The 16,508-nt window shown below is 37.3% G+C and overlaps 1 long non-coding RNA gene across 1 annotated transcript; it reads right to left on the bottom strand.

Moving 5' to 3' along the window:
- Positions 1–1,805: 1,805 nt before the first annotated feature.
- On the bottom strand, positions 1,806–12,281 carry LOC135223309 (uncharacterized). The gene is made up of 3 exons (XR_010316470.1): positions 12,018–12,281; positions 3,016–3,256; positions 1,806–2,542 (listed from the first exon to the last, which is right to left on the bottom strand). It is a non-coding gene; the product is annotated as an uncharacterized LOC135223309 (long non-coding RNA).
- Positions 12,282–16,508: the final 4,227 nt, after the last annotated feature.

Here is a 16,508-nt window from a genome sequence, read left to right as displayed (position 1 = left end):
CAGAAGAATGGTGCGTTGGCACACGAATTTCAGAAGAAATTATACAAAAAAAGGTTACCGGAGGAAGAAAAAGATTAAAGAGAAGAATGAAGCTCATCCAGTAGCCAAATAGACAAAAATGTCAACGTTAAAGAAGTATTATACTAAAAGCGCTAATCCTTGGTCTTAAAAAATGGCTCATCATCATCAAAGTGTTCTGAAAAACAACAGCTCCTATTATGAGGGCTTGCAGTAGACACACACACAGTAGCAACAGCACAAACAACACAGAGAGGCCTGTAGGCCTTCCAGTAACAATCACTATCAAACAGAGGAAATAACAGGCCACATCTAGTAACAATTCGTCTAAAGGCGAGTTTTCTTTTCTACAAGAAAATGGCACACAATCGACAACAACAGAAGTGATGCTTACAGGTGGAGTTACTGCCAGGAGCAAAACGGCTTCAACATCCATACAGTTGGCATTTCATAGATGTGCCAGCAAACGTTATGTACAGGAAAGATGGATACTGCATTTAAAAGAAGCCTGAAGGAAAAAAACTGCATTTCTAGCAGCAAAATCAAAGGTGTCTTCCTGAAGAAATACTACTATTATTAAAGCAAAATTACCTACCGCTGCTGATGCATTGTGCTTTAATCCTTTATGTTGCTGGTTGGGCTGCTGGGAGAGAGCGCCATTCATAAGCAGGCACTCGGATGTGAATACAGATTCTCCTGCAGGATCCTCTAATTGTCTTTGCTGGGTTCCCATTTTGCTCTGCTGGCTCCATGATGTTGCCAGCGATGTTGATTTTCTTCTCCAGGGCCGTTTCGCAGTTGAAAGTTCCTTGTAATGAAAGTCCTTTTGAGAGACGTCCTTTCTTCATGTCTTTGGCTGCTGAAGATGGCAATATTTTCTAAACTTTGCTGTTTGATGTTGGGGTGTAACTTCTCTCTTCTGCTGCTGGGAAATGTAAATAGAAAAATAATAAGGAAAATGTATGGAGGGTGGGAGGTAGCGGTTACACATTATTGTCTGTAAACCAAACTTGTATAATAAAAATTCTAAATTCGGTCATTTTTTATTTGATGCCCTATAATTTGCAACTAGCTTTTACAAATTCATCTTAGACTGTTAAAGTTCCAGTAGTTTGCAACCAGTTTATTACAAATTTATCTTACACTACTGCACTATTACAAATTAATCTTAATACACTGCTATATTAACTGTGACTAAAAAGAAAAAAAAAAGTTACATGCCATATTCAATTTCGCATATTCAGCTCAGTACAGCTACATTGCACTTTATTGATGAAATGTGGTCATAATCACCACAGTTCTCTAGAAGCGGCCTATAGAGAAGTAACGAATAAACCCTCAAGTTCCTGTACACCCGTCATTCCATTTACTTGACAATAAATTCTATCAAATATATATATGACAGGCTACAAATGGGTCCAAAATTTCGTACAAGCATTCAGGAGAACATTCAAGTACGAATAAAAACTAGAAAAGGTCTTTAGTTAAAATAATAAAAACTTATTACCAAGGTCTCGTGGTTTGAAATTATTGTCCAAGACAAGCAGTTTAACTTGAAATGTCCAGTCCACAGAAATTTATTCAGTCCTATGGAAACTACTAGCATTCTCTCTATTCAGATGTTATATTTCCCACATGAAGTGGAATAAGGAGAAGAAACCTGCGGCAGTGGAGTGAACATAAAGGTTCCATTCCAGTGTAACTAAAATGACTGGGAACCACTGTATAAGTGAAATCTTAACTTTTTAAAATTAACCCATATTAAACATTTTGGCAACAGATAAATATTCCATAAAAGGGTTTCAAAAGATAGAAAAAATTAACTTGCAATGCTGCAATTGTTACACTAAAACGAGACTTAAGATCAGACCTTGCAAAGTCACAGCAGTAAAGAGTTCCTCGCTTAATTACTCAGCTAACAACTATTGCCAATCGCAGTTAACAAATTCTTCACAGCACTAGAAAAAAATTCAAATGATCTCACCATTGTACAGTACAAAGTATGTACAATATTAGGTTATTCCTGACATTAAGAACAAACCTTATGCTAAATTGGGTAACAGATAACACTAAGTAATTAACAATGGCCATAATTAAAGACTTCATTCTAGATTCAATATTGGGAAAATTGAGGGACTAATTCATTACTAATATGAGAAAAGTGACAAACGCCGAGATCCAGAAAACTCTTTATGAGCGTTAGCAGCAGTAACACTGGCAGTACGGTCTTCCTCCAGTTTTTCCGAGAAGGAAAGTAAAACTAGACTGTTTCACACCATGCGAAACGTGACCATGCTCTTACGGGAATTACACCAAAGACAATATGAGGGAATTCCTCGTTTCAAAAGACGGAGTTTATAGTAATGGAAAATCTAGATATTCTCCTGGTTATGATCCAATTCTTAATCGCCATTATTGGGAGAGGGTTGTTAAAGAAACCCCTTACAGGGGTGATAATTGGTGCACACTGCTTGAACGGATACACTGTACTCCTTCGACTCCTCTCCCCTACAGGTAAAGCCAACTGAAAAGACGAATAAAATATATCAAATAAAGGCATACAATTATTTCTGCCTCCCATAAATACTTACCAGCTGATGAGCTAAGTTGCAGACGTTACAGAGAATGGTTTACACAACTTCAGGTATACACAGGTGAATTAACCAGAAATTAGAAATTTAGAAATTAAAATTACTGGAACATTATGAGCCCAAGATACATTTCTCAGCTTGACTAAAACATCGGTTGGATTTATATCAATAATAAAGTTAACAAGTTTCCTTTAATAAATGGAGGCACTCACAAAATTTGGCTTGGAATTTAGAGCTACTATGATACTATATTTTAGTAACAACAACATGCCTGAAGCCAATTTGTTGATACCATGGAAGTTTCTAAAGAGAAGATATTTGCTAAAACATATACTAAAAATTACGATTGGTGCAGTTGACTCCATACTAAATGGCTTTATAAAAAAATTTCATTAACAGAACCAACCTTAGTTAAATTTTCTCCTCATGAGCAATACATGGTTGCTGAAGATGTGAGGATAAGCTGCGAAGCTGAACTAGCCTCGGGTCTTCATGGCAGTGCAGAGAAACCCCAGAGTAATTATTTGATTCACCGAAAAATAACGGCCCTATGCACCAAACGGTGATCAGCAAGCCCTCGTCCTGGTCTCGTTGCCTCACAACTTGCATTAGCTGGTGTCCGCTGGTTCTTCTTTATTGGGCGAGTCCTGAAATACAGATGAAAACCTGAGTTTCATGTCCTTTCATACACAAGAAACGTGTATCAGTGTACACGCAAAGAATTATTATTCGGTAAAATTATTAATTTCCTGTTATGGCGAATTAAGCAATGCATGCAACATTACTAAACAAATAATCAATGACCGTTCCTACCATGCCGTCACGAAACATTATGCTGTTATGCAAGCAAAACAATGTAAACAAATGCCACTTTTTGAAACAATTAATAAATGATGGGATTATAGGAATGATCAAAGCTGTATGCATAATACTAACCAGCCAAGGTCTGATAAGAATACGACTTCATCTCCCTCGTATGGCAACTGTATTTGGCAATCCAAGTGATTTGACTATTTAGACAGGTACTCAAACAAACTATGAAAATGTTAAAAAAAATCTCAGCCACTCCAGAGAGAGAGAGAGAGAAAAAAAATTGTTTTTCCTATTTCACAGCAAAATCTTGCAACCCTACTATCGGCAGTTTAATTTGGCTCTTGTTAATAATTACTGACGAATAGTCAATAAAAAAAGTAACAAAAAGTGCCAGATTCACAGAAGCTGCGCTACTAATGAAACAAGCAAAGGCCGGATGGTACAAATGCTTTTCTTTTATTTAGAATATTAACCAGTAACCCGAAAAGGATTATTCTGGTAGCACCCAGATAACAAATTACTCCTAAGCGGAAAACTCACTTTCCACCGAATTCTAACAGTTAAACATAAACAGAACCCACCTGCTTCTAAAAAGCTCCATCAAGTGCATTTTGCCACAGTCAGCACGAAAACTTACTAAACGTTCCTTCACATTCACGAACTTTTAGCTGGAATGTGCCAACTTAAAAGCAAATTCTCTAAGTGACGAAGACAAACCATGAAGCCTTAAAATTCAAGTCTCCATATGTTAATATAACCTTCCTTAATATTTCGGCTTTTATTCAGCCTGAATTTTCACAACTAACAAAAAACCTGTAACCACTTCACTTCAAGATGTTTCACAGAGAGAGAGAGAGAGAGAGAGAGAGAGAGAGAGAGAGAGAGAGAGAGATACAATAGGACAGAAAGCATTTTTTTAGGAGCATTTTAAGGCCTGAAAAAATCTAAAACCATCCCTATGTAAGTAACTGCCAACGAAGAATCCTACACTCTAGTCTATGCACGTTTACTGCCCTTGGTCAAGTTTTCCGTCGCAGACATGCACACAGTATTAATTGTTGAAGCAATGAAAACCTTCCCCCGCCTTTTACCGCCCAGCACACCTAATAAGGGTGACACGTGCAATTTTCATTCATACCCGGGAAAGATATCGGAACACACTCCCTCGAACAGATACATCGATGACACTGAAACCAATAAATTCTCTCTCTCTCTCTCTCTCTCTCTCTCTCTTCTCTCTCCTCTCTCTCTCTCTCTCTTCTCTCTCTCTCAGATTTCCCCACGTCACGGTGTCACGCCTAACTTGTGTCTTCCCCTCGTCTTCAAGCAGAGGTCTCAACAGTATTCCCCATCCCCTATTTTTCTGACAAATTAAGAAAATTTCACATCACATCTCTACATCATCTCAGTAACAGCTGCATTCTTATCATAACCGCTCCTGTCACATTCCCGCCCAGAATCTTAAACATACTATTAAAACTTTCTTTCTTTGTCCAGTTATCCTATTGTTTTTCGTGCTTTGTCGAGTAGCAGTTGTACACCCTTCAAATGTTTATAGTTTACTGTTGAGAAACATATATTGGCAAGTAGTCTTGAAATCTTTTTCTCCTTCATCCGACCTTTCACCTCTCCCTTGCTTCACAGTCATGTGAATCCTCATGTACGTAACAAGTCTCCCACCACTTCCACTAACACTATAGAGCTCCTCTTCCCGTTTATTATGGTCTTTCTACACAGCCCGGGCACTGAAAACCTCACTCCACTGGTATTTTGTGCAGTCCTGATTTTATTTTGTGACAATCTCTTATACCTTCAGAACAAACTGCCAGGGGCAAAACACACCCCCAACCACCTGCATCCCATGGACATTTTCCAGGATGCACTTTATTTTCTTCTTCCCTTTCCAGTACCATTAGCTTTGTTTGTGCTTTTTTTTTTATTTCTTTTTCTTAAATTCCAATTACCTCTTCTCCACTCTCCTGGTCTACAGTGATAAATCTCCTGTGATCTGTGATAAATGATTAAACAGAAAATTTCGCTAATTCATTTGTGTTCCATAGTTAATTATTTAATGTCTTGTATCAGGAAATAATATTCCAGAGGAACTCCTTAAACGGCACTATGATATACTTAATATTTAAGGGTGCCTTACTAGAGTATAATAAACATCCAACATGCCCCATTAACAACAGTACCTTAACCAATTCATCAGTGATACTAAGATTGATGCCTAAAACTGAAAAAATCAGATTCGTGTGCTTGTAAAATAATTATCAATAATAACAGCAGTGTGTGGAACTGAATGTTCTTTACCTCTTTACAAATTTACAATTGCACATTACTGAAGAAAGATATGTTATATCGTAAAATCAGCAGAAACATTACAGTACTTAATACCATCGCTTATTTATAGAGGGGGCCATTATAATTTCCTCGTGTAGATACCAGAAGACGATAAAAAACCAAAACCCGCGCCCTCTCTCTCTCTCTCTCTCTCTCTCTCTCTCTCTCTCTCTCTCTCTCTCTCTCTCTCTCTCAAATCTTAAAATCACCACATGAGTCCCCTTGTTAAAAGTCTATCCAAATCATTGTGATGAATTCAGTTCCTCTTCTGATTCTGCAAACCAGCCGGCGAATCCCTAAAGAGATCACAAATTATTCCCAGACTGCCAAAGGATTAGTCAGTCAGAATCTGCGTCTTTTTAGGATTAATCACGTGGCGAATTCAATGGGCTTTCCAAATCCACCCGCCTTGTGGCAAAGCCTGCTTTCTACCAACAAAGATAACGCCAGAACAAACACACGTACGCACACAAGCACGTAACGAATCTTCTCCAATACCCTTAGGAATAATGGCTTCAGTCAAGGTTCACCAATGAGGTTCAGTATCCATTCATATAATAATATCAAACCCAAATCAGGTATTGAAATTGCCATGTGCTTAAAAACCAGCATAAATACTCAGACATGGAAGTTTGTCATAGAAAATTGCAATTGATGAAGGGAGGAGACCATATTGGAAAGTTATGAAAACGAATAGTGCCAGGCTTTTGACAAATGAAACTAACATATCATTCCATGAAACGAATAGTTCTGTTTAGGTTTAGGGGAAAAAAAGGAATAACTTACAAGTACATAAACCTAACATACAGAAGATAAAACTGAGGAAATTCTTATGGGGAATACAGAATGAATTATCGTTAGAAACAAAAACCGATGCAACCATCTACGCGAAAATGTTCGGTAAAAATTTGCGTGAGGGGTTCTCATGCTCGGCATATTCGGAATCGAACCCAAGAATAATCCATTATTTCCTTAGCTGGGCTTAAATAGACAATGTTTGGACGGAACCAGAACGTCATGACATCACTCTAATGGTGTTATTAGGACTGCTATATATCGCAGCACGTAGATCAGATATTCTCAATCTTCTCATGTTTACAGTAAGATGGGATAAAATGTTGTCGGTGTAAGTACCTGCGCTGCGCAGTTCAAATTTGCATTTTCAGGTTATTCGCCAGCTTTTAGAACTTTATACGGTATTCATTAAATTTCATTGATTTTCCCATTCAAGAAACTGAGAGCAGCAATTTCGCATAAATCGGAAATTGACGGACCATCATTCTAAATATCACCCTTAATGATGACCTGCGCTAGCGATGGGCCTGGGATAACATAAAAATCTATCTTTCTTCCGAACAGAGACTAGAAACTATTAAAACCCCTTACATCCAAAAGCTTTTATCAAACTTGAGATTTTTTGCGTAACGTTAATTTTACCCTTACACTTGTCGTTTTTTTCTACTCTTCCTTTTTTACACAGCTTTGGTTTCTGTTTAATGGATTGTAAACCGTATCTTTTTTTAAATACATTTTTTATAACCAGAATTTACTTTCACCTTCAATAGCAGCAAAAAAGAATAAATAATAAAGAGTTGCCCAAAAAAGCAGAAACAAAGTCTTTAAAGACTAGATTAAACATACAACAGCTAAGCTTTCAAAACCGAGAAGGTTAACTTAAAGGGTACCTATGGTGACACTAGCTTCTCCAAAAACACACTTATTCAAGTTCATGCTAATATTGAAGACTTCAGAAGTTCCTAGACAAAAACTGAAGGGGCACGTGATCAGATGCCTCACAGTATATATTTTATTTTTTGTATGGTGATTTTACGTTGCATGGAACCAGTGGTATTCAGCAACGGGACCAACTGCTTTACGTGACTTCCGAACCACGTCGAGAGTGAACTATCACCAGAAATACACATCTCTCATCCCTCAGTGGAATGTCCGAGGATCGAACTCGCGGCCACCGAGGTGGCACGCCAACACCATACCGACCACACCACTGAGGCGCTATATTGGGTTGTTGAAAGCAATATTGAAAAATTACCTGGAAAGATAATATTCTTCGGTTTGCTGTATCTTAGTTTGTGGAAATGGAATTGAAAAAGTTACGTAGAGAGCAAATACGTGACTTGACGGTCTACTTTTTCTCTGAAACTGCTCAGTTCGCCGAATGGGAAACTGCCTCAACACGACTTCGGTAGAAGACTGCGTCGTTAGGGTTAGAGCAGCGAGTAATCGACATGTTGCAGAGGACATCATGGAAATGGAATTTGGAAATGCTAGGAACACGAAGGAGAGGAAGGTCTAAGAGGAGAGGGAGACAACATTGGAGAAGACACAAAAAAAAAAAAAAAAAAAAAAAAAAAAAAAAAAAAAAAAAAAAAAAGATACGAAAGTTAGAAACAAGATAGAAAGACCGGGAATAGACAAATTGAAAGAGTATATCTTAGTTTAATCAGACCACTGAGCTGATTAACAGCTCTCCCAGGGCTGGCCCGAAGGATTAGACATTTAGCAACGGGACCTACAGCTTATACACATTATATCGACAAATGAATTTCTATCACCAGAAATAAATTCCTCTGATCCCGCATTGGCCGAGCCGAGAATCTAACTTCGACCCACCGGATTGGTAGCCGAGCGCGAAAACCGCTCGTCCAACGAGGAACTGACAAATTGAAAACATTGACTCTCCGACTATTGGTTAAACGGAGCAGCAACTTCAGTATCTAAAAGCATACTTAACATCTTATTAAAAGACACCGTTTCTTAAATACTCTTTCATCTTTAGTTTACAGAGGCTTAGAAACACTGGCTTCACAAGGGTCCATTTTATAAAAGATTGCTTATGTGCAAAAGAACGGTGTGTAGTACGAGGGAATAAAGAGATATACGGCTATGAGGTACTACAAAGATCCCTTGTCCCTCGCCCTGGTCTCATGTATACGTTCTATTCAGCACACCTTTACCTTTTGGATATTTCACTCGAGTGTGCACATTTGAACAATAATAATAATATAATAAATTATAAAAGAATAACAGCACAAATGAAAAGCTTCCCAGTGACAGTTAAAAAAAACAGAACTTGATTTCACCTGAGTGACATTTTGTTTGAAACCGAAGTTCACAAAAATAGCGCATAAAACTCTAATAAAAGTCTGCGTCGCTTCAGTAAGGCTAACAGCAAATCTGATTAATTACTAAGTGGCGATAGACTGTAACGTTGAAACTATTTTACGTACGGATATGCAAGCGTTCCCTAATGGATGTGAAAGTTTGCAAAGAATTATCGCTGGAGCTAATAGTGTCTGTCATTAAGTGCACCGCTGAATTAAGTAGATTGCAATCTCCAAACACCCTCCCTCAGTAATGATTAATTCATAGTTTAAATCGCCATCGTCCCGTACACTCACGGTCCGGTCTAGACAAAACAGGCCAGCCAGTGTGTCTATAACATCATCTGTGCATCTACATTACTTGCCCCGCAAGTTAGTAAAGAAGCTTGGTTCTTGCCATTTAGATATTCAGGCGAATATTAATAGTAATCTAGTTCAGAGGAATGATTAAGTCATTTAGACACAAGTGTATATTAATAATAATCTAAGTGTATATTAATAATAATCTAGCTCAGATGACAGATCTAGCCATTTAGACATTCATGTGAATATTAAAAGTAATCTAGCTCAAATGACTGATCCAGCCATTTCGACTTCAGCTGAATACTAATAGTAATCTAGTTCAGAGGAATAAGCAATTTAGGCATTCAGGTGAATATCAGTAGTAATCTAGTTCAGATGTCTGATCAAGTCATTTAGACATACAGGTGAATAATAGTACTAATCTAGTTCAGATGACTGATCAGGCCATTTTGACATTCAGGAAAATAAATAATAACTTTATCTACTTCATACCAATCAATACAGCGCCATCTCAATCATGGGCCTCTTCCCTTCGGTCATTTAAATTAAGCCACACAATTTTTTTCTGCCCCATTTAAAATTATGTTCCGATAAAAACAAATAATTAGGTTCAACCCATTCTCGTACTAGAGATGGACGAATAAAATTCCGTAGTAAAAATGAAAAACGGAAAAGAAAATGTTAATAATATTACTTTGGCCAGAAAAAAATAAGTAAATAAATTGGTGAAAGAATAGTTTGAAATTATAAAAAAAGAAGAAGAAAAATCACGATCCAACAGCCTCTAAAAATACTCCGAGAGCAACCAACACCGGATAAGTGTCTAGACAGAGTGGTAATCAAATGCATGAAAAGGTTGGAGCTAGAATTGTTCATACAAATACTAATTAAACAGAACATAAATCATTCAGTATTTTGGAAATACGTCAGGGAAATGATTAGTTTCCCCAGTTTACAGTGACCTTTCCCCAATAAAACCCAATCCACATACCAGTTTATTAAAGGGGACCCTAACTTCACACTTGGACAAAACGCTAGAGTAAGTAATGAAAACACAAAGGTTAATTTGGTGATTTAACTCTTAGTACTATCAATGTTTCTCGATAAAGATTCCTATTCATGATAATAAATACCCTCGCTTTATGAGTAGAATAAATCAGTAATAATTTTGAACATTGCATAAATATCACCGACAGGGCTTCGTTGCATACAAGATTATTGAGAAAGTCTCTCTACACTTAATTTAAAGCACAGATGTGAACAGAGAGACAATAAAACTTACTAACTTTATACTGTCAAAGTTTCCGTTCTCTAAAATAACCATAACTCAAAGGAAAAAAAAAAAAAAATGGAAAAATATTCATTTAACTACTTCACGGGAGGAATAGTTAGTTGGCTCAATCGTTGACTTTATTTTTTATAGAACTATTCAAGAAAATAAATAAAAGAAAATACTAAAAGATAATTGGCTACATAAACACGCAGACCGAGACTCCATTAATACAGCGATCGCATAAAACAAAGGAAGATTTGGCATGGGTTTGCATGAAATAAATATTTGGAATGTGTGGGGAAAAAAGAGGGAGGGGTTTATGATCACTGGAATAAAATACAATGACGAAAATGAAACCAATAATACCAAACATACCTTTCAAAATTTTTAAAAGAGAGCTCGTCTAATACAACAAATGTTTCGGAAATACTATTTCGTCCCAGCATAATCGACTTGTGTGTCACCAAAGTAGAAAAAATAATTAATTTAACGTTAAAAAAATTCATAACGACATGAGGCCAGACACCTACAAAAATATTTTAATTAGAGGCTTTCCAATCAGTGTGTGACCTGTGATAGCAATGTGATTATTCGTACCAGTTATTAGCCACAACATACTACTTATGCAATATGAGACTACACACATGTTTTTTGCAATATGCAACCACTCCCTACATGCTTATGCAATATGCGACCACCCACAACATGCTTAAGCAATATGCGGCCACCCACAACATGCTTAAACAATATGCCACTACTCCCTACATACTTATGCAATATGCGACCACCCACTACATGCTAATGCAATATGCGATCACTCCCTATATGCTTATGTAATAAAAAGCGACTACCCACCACATGCTTATGCAATATGCGACCACACCAAGACGCTTATGCAATATGCGACCACCCACCACATGCTTATGCAATATGCGACCACCCACAAGACGCTTATGCAATATGCGACCACCCACCACATGCTTATGCAATATGCGACCACCCACAAGACGCTTATGCAATATGCGACCACTCACCACATGCTTTATGCAATAGCGACACCCACAAGATGCTTATGCAATATGCGACCACCCACCACATGCTTATGCAATATGCGATCACCCACAAGACGCTTATGCAATATGCGACCATATACAAGAAGTTTATGCAATATGTGACCACCACACATGTTTAGAAAATATGCGATCACCCACAACATGCTTATGCAATATGCGACCAACCACTACATGCTTATTCAACACGACCACCAACAACATGCTTAGTCAATGTGTGCCATTTAAAAAAAAAATAGACTATTGATGGACAATTCACTCGTTAAATGACCGACAATATGGCAAGTTTCAATGATAATTTGGTCGAGTATGGCTAGAAGTCTTTTAACCAACTATCATTCACTCGGAAACAAAATGTTACACCAAGTTCATAACTACTAATTGGGAAGTCACAGACGAAGAGATCAAGATGCAAGAAAACTATGAAAGGACAGATAATTTCTGAATATATCTATAACAACCGAGTGATTATACTTAACCTTACCAATGTCGCGACATGATTAGTCGAAGAAACAGATCCCATAACAGAAACCTGACGATGTGTTCTTCTTGGATCGATTAATTGTGAGGATTGAAATCAATGGACTACTACGGGAAGGAAGAGTCAGGTGCAGAGATGGTGGTGTATTCACCGGCTGCAGAAAAGGAACTACTGGTTTTGTTCCTTCAGTGACTCAAGTCGCCTCACTCCTTTCCTTCCAGGTGAGGCAGTTAAGATGTTAACATGCTGACAAATTCTCACCGGCCGCTAACTGTTCTGTCGTTATCACCGTGCTAAAAGAAAAAAAAAAAAAATTATTAATACCCTTTCCTCATTATTGGTGGCACTGAAAACCAGCGGATTATTATTGCAAAACCATTACATTGATGCAAACATACGATACGATATAATTGGCGAGACATTGAAGATAATAAGTTTTATGTATATTTTACATAAAAACATTTCCCAATCACTTATTGAGAGGAAATTCAGTCTGTGGGTGCTTATCACAGGAAACAGTCCCTTGAATTTTGGTAGCAACCGTTCACCAAATGACAGGAAATAAAAAAAAATAATCATTGTCACATCGAAATTAGATTTATAGCAGAAGCACGATTCTCAATATGTTTCATCTTAATTTCTTTGTCCCCACCGAATCCGTCGCGGCACGTCCGCGTGCGTTCAACACGGCTATCCGTCTACCAGCGTGTCCGTCTTCTGCGCGTGTGGCCCAACCAGACAAACGAGTGACGGTTATAAGACGGACAATTCAAACTTCAGCAGTACTTGCCGTTATGAAGGGAGCGCGCGAGGTTTTCCTCTGACTCGGTGCTGTCAACCAAATTAGAGGGGTTGAACAGTAGGAAAATCTGGACGTATGACATAAATTTAGAAGAGGAAAGAGTGGAGAATATGCAAAACTCTTTCATAAGTTACGATAGCGTCAGAAGTTTTTATATATATATATATATAATATATATATATATATATAGATATTAATATATATATATATATATATATATATAATATATATATTGTCGGGATAACGCCGAAAACCTTGACTTAAATTCACGAGGGCATTATATCTCGAATATCAAAATTTGATACCAATTACAGAAGATCCGTATCAACGTAAAAAACTTGTAGTAACTCTGAGGAAGGGATTACTGATTTCGAAATTTGTAAAGTTGCACTTTATTTTATTTAATACAAAAAATTAAGATACGTAGAATTTGTGTGTGAACTGAACACTTTGATACAGGAACTTCTGAAACAAAGATATTTACATAAATGTATCCATTAGAATATAATTAAAAAATTCTTTAATCCTTTATCATAACCACAAATCATCACATTTGATTATAACTCAATGTTGGGCAGGTGTTCAAATGCAGGTTGGTTGTAGGTCTACCACAATTTCTTCCTTCATGCTGACCCCAGCTCGGAGACGCACATCCACGTGCGGCTAAAAAACAAAATGTTTTGTTCCTTGTGCCGTCTAGTTCCGGTAACGACCTGACGCCACGCACGCTCATGCTCTCCGTGTGGGGCCACTCGTGTTTGAACTATGACAGTTGATCGAACGTACAAAACGCGTAGCCGTGCTGGACGCACGCGACGCGCCGCGACGGATTCGGTGGGGCCTTAGCCTTACTTTCAGCATCCGGTTGAGAAGGATCACTGGAATTCTACATCCAAAGTTTCTACATATAAAGCCCATATTCCTGTCCATTTCAGGGAGTTTCCACACTGTTAGCACGTACAATCACCAAAACCGAGCGATTTGTCTGCCCCAACTTCAGCAATCAACTCAATTCTGGGAATAAGCCTCTATAAAGTCTTCGTTGGGTTTACAGGATGAAACAGTTTATGAGATACCTCACCATGGCCCCAAACCACTTCATCAGAGCATGGCGCAAGTTATTTACCCAAAATTTCCAGTTGTAAGTCTGCTTTCGAGTCCTACATCCTGAACTGGAAGTTTTGTACTATAATTTTTTTTATGAAGCTTTGATACCGTTTCCTCTACATCACTATTATAGCATGCTCCTTAAAAGTTTCACCTAGCACTTCGAGTGTTCACGGTAACAATACTCAGACCAGAAGCCATCTGTCTTTTAACAGTTCTGGAATTTTGTGCTCATTCACACTATAAAGTAAAAAAAAAAATATCATTCCATGCATATGTATTATCTGACCATAACCTGCATAATTTTTTGGGGGTTGAAAATGTATTTTTATTGTATTACTCTGGGAGCAGTAAGGCAAGGCAATCGGTGATTTCGTACTGAGTCTAAGCATTTAGCAGAGACATTTATACTGAACAATGAGGATCTCAACATAAAACATGTATGGTGTACCAAATATGAAATATTTTTCATCCGTTTCAGTTAATGTAATAAGAAATTCAATTGCAAGAATAAAAACACAACAGTACATCAATCGTCTACAGTGACCATAGGTCATTAATTAAACGGTAGCAATCTATTATCTAGAAAATTAGTCTATGGATACTCTAAAATGGCGAAGAAACTTTATATAAGGTTTGCAATTTTGTTGAAAAGCAGGTTAAAAACATCTTTCAACATGTTTTGGCAATTTGGTTTTATCACTAAAGGCAAGTATTAGAAGCTTACCAACTGTCCAAAAGATTCCTTTGGACTTGGATGACAAGGCATTTTGGAATCACTAGCCTTAGTAACCAAGAACCATCTTCACCTACCTTAGGCCCTGTCCACACGGCTGAGCTTTGCTCGGCGAACTTTGTTCGATGTGACGTCAGAAGCGGAGAAACCGCGGCAAAGTTCTGACTTTTCTCGCTGTTTCTCCGCTTCTGACGTCACATCGGACAAAGTTCGTCGACCAAAGCTCGACCGTGTGGACGGGGCCTAACACACACACACATAACTTTAAAACCTTAAAACATAGAAAATTTTCCACAGGTTACAGTTATTGGTACAGCGTGGGTATTCATATAAAATTTCTTTTTAATATATAAAAAGGAATGGTACAGAAAAACATTTATTGCCTACAGCACGTAAAAAAATTTTAATGGATGTGTCTCGGTTACTTTTCTTTGTTCATGATGATAATAATGTTTGTTGTTTTTATATTCTCTCCCCCATGCTACCATTGCCCTGTCTTGCATTATTTACCATAAAAAGATAAAAAACGGAATTCATTCTTGCGCAGTCGTTAACAGAATCCATTGACCAATAATGGACATCAGTTACTTTTAATGAAATGGTTACTAAAGGTTATGAAAAACCTCTTTGCATCTGTTAATACAATTACATCACACTCCAGAACGGACATTTTCATATTTTCCGGATGAATCATGTGGCCCTTCATGACAGCATCACTGTATGCGCTCTTATGGAGAGAGAGAGAGAGAGAGAGAGAGAGAGAGAGAGAGAGAGAGAGAATCAGGAACTGGAACTTCTAGAGTAAAAAGGTTTACATTTTCACGGTAAATAACTAAGGATATTTACCGCATAAATGTTCGATATCGTTGTTGAATAAGAATGCATTTATGATCAGATGTATATGTATGTATCATAAAATTCTAACTGAAAAAAATATAAATTTCTCTCTCTCTCTCTCTCTCTCTCTCTCTCTCTCTCTCTCTCTCTCTCTCTCTCTCTCTCTCTCTCTCTCTCTATATATATATATATTATATATATATATATACATATATATATATATATATATATATATATATATATATATATAGTGTGAATGTGTTTGAATATGATTTAAGTATCTTAGACAGGCCTCCTTTTCATAGTTGTGCGATGAAAAAAAACAAATAAAACTGAACACCAGGAGACTGAAACACCAAAATACGACGAGACTTTCTTTCTGTAGTTAAAAAAAAGAAAAAAAAAGATTAATGACCGATTGCGTAAAATTAATTTGCATAACGTTTCCATTCGTAAAATCCGGGACGTACGTTTTTTATTATTTTATTATTTTTAACCTTTGAAAAGCAATGTGCTGACATAAATAACACCCATTAAAATCAAAGTTCTTTACAATCTGGTGCCATTTGTTTCGCTCAAGATAGTTGCTGTGATGGGGCTCCAGTAGGTCCTGCGAGCTCGCGAGCTCACATATCATGTTTTTCCTAATACCTTGGTTTATCCACATCCCATTTTCCTTCGCACTCCTTTTCAGAAGCATTTTGACGGTTCGTTGCCCCTCGTCCTCTTTCATCTCATATGATGCCTCGTCTTCTCCTATGTTCTAACGAAGTAAAGGGATTGAGTTTCGAGAAATTTTTAGCTAAATGGGATGTCAGGAGAAACACACACACACACACACACACACACACACAGTGAGAGAGAGAGAGAGAGAGAGAGAGAGAGAGAGAGAGAGAGAGAGAGAGAGGAAGGGTGAGCGTAGAGTAGTTTCAAATTTTTTTAGTTCGAGTTAAATATCTTTTACAAAACTATGGTTTTATATTCCTTTATTTAGTAATCATACATATAAGTG

Source organism: Macrobrachium nipponense, chromosome 8, assembly GCF_015104395.2.
Source record: "Macrobrachium nipponense isolate FS-2020 chromosome 8, ASM1510439v2, whole genome shotgun sequence".
NCBI lineage: Eukaryota > Metazoa > Arthropoda > Malacostraca > Decapoda > Palaemonidae > Macrobrachium > Macrobrachium nipponense.
The sequence above is the reverse complement of the archived record's forward strand: the minus strand, read 5'-3'. Positions and strand labels throughout refer to the sequence as shown.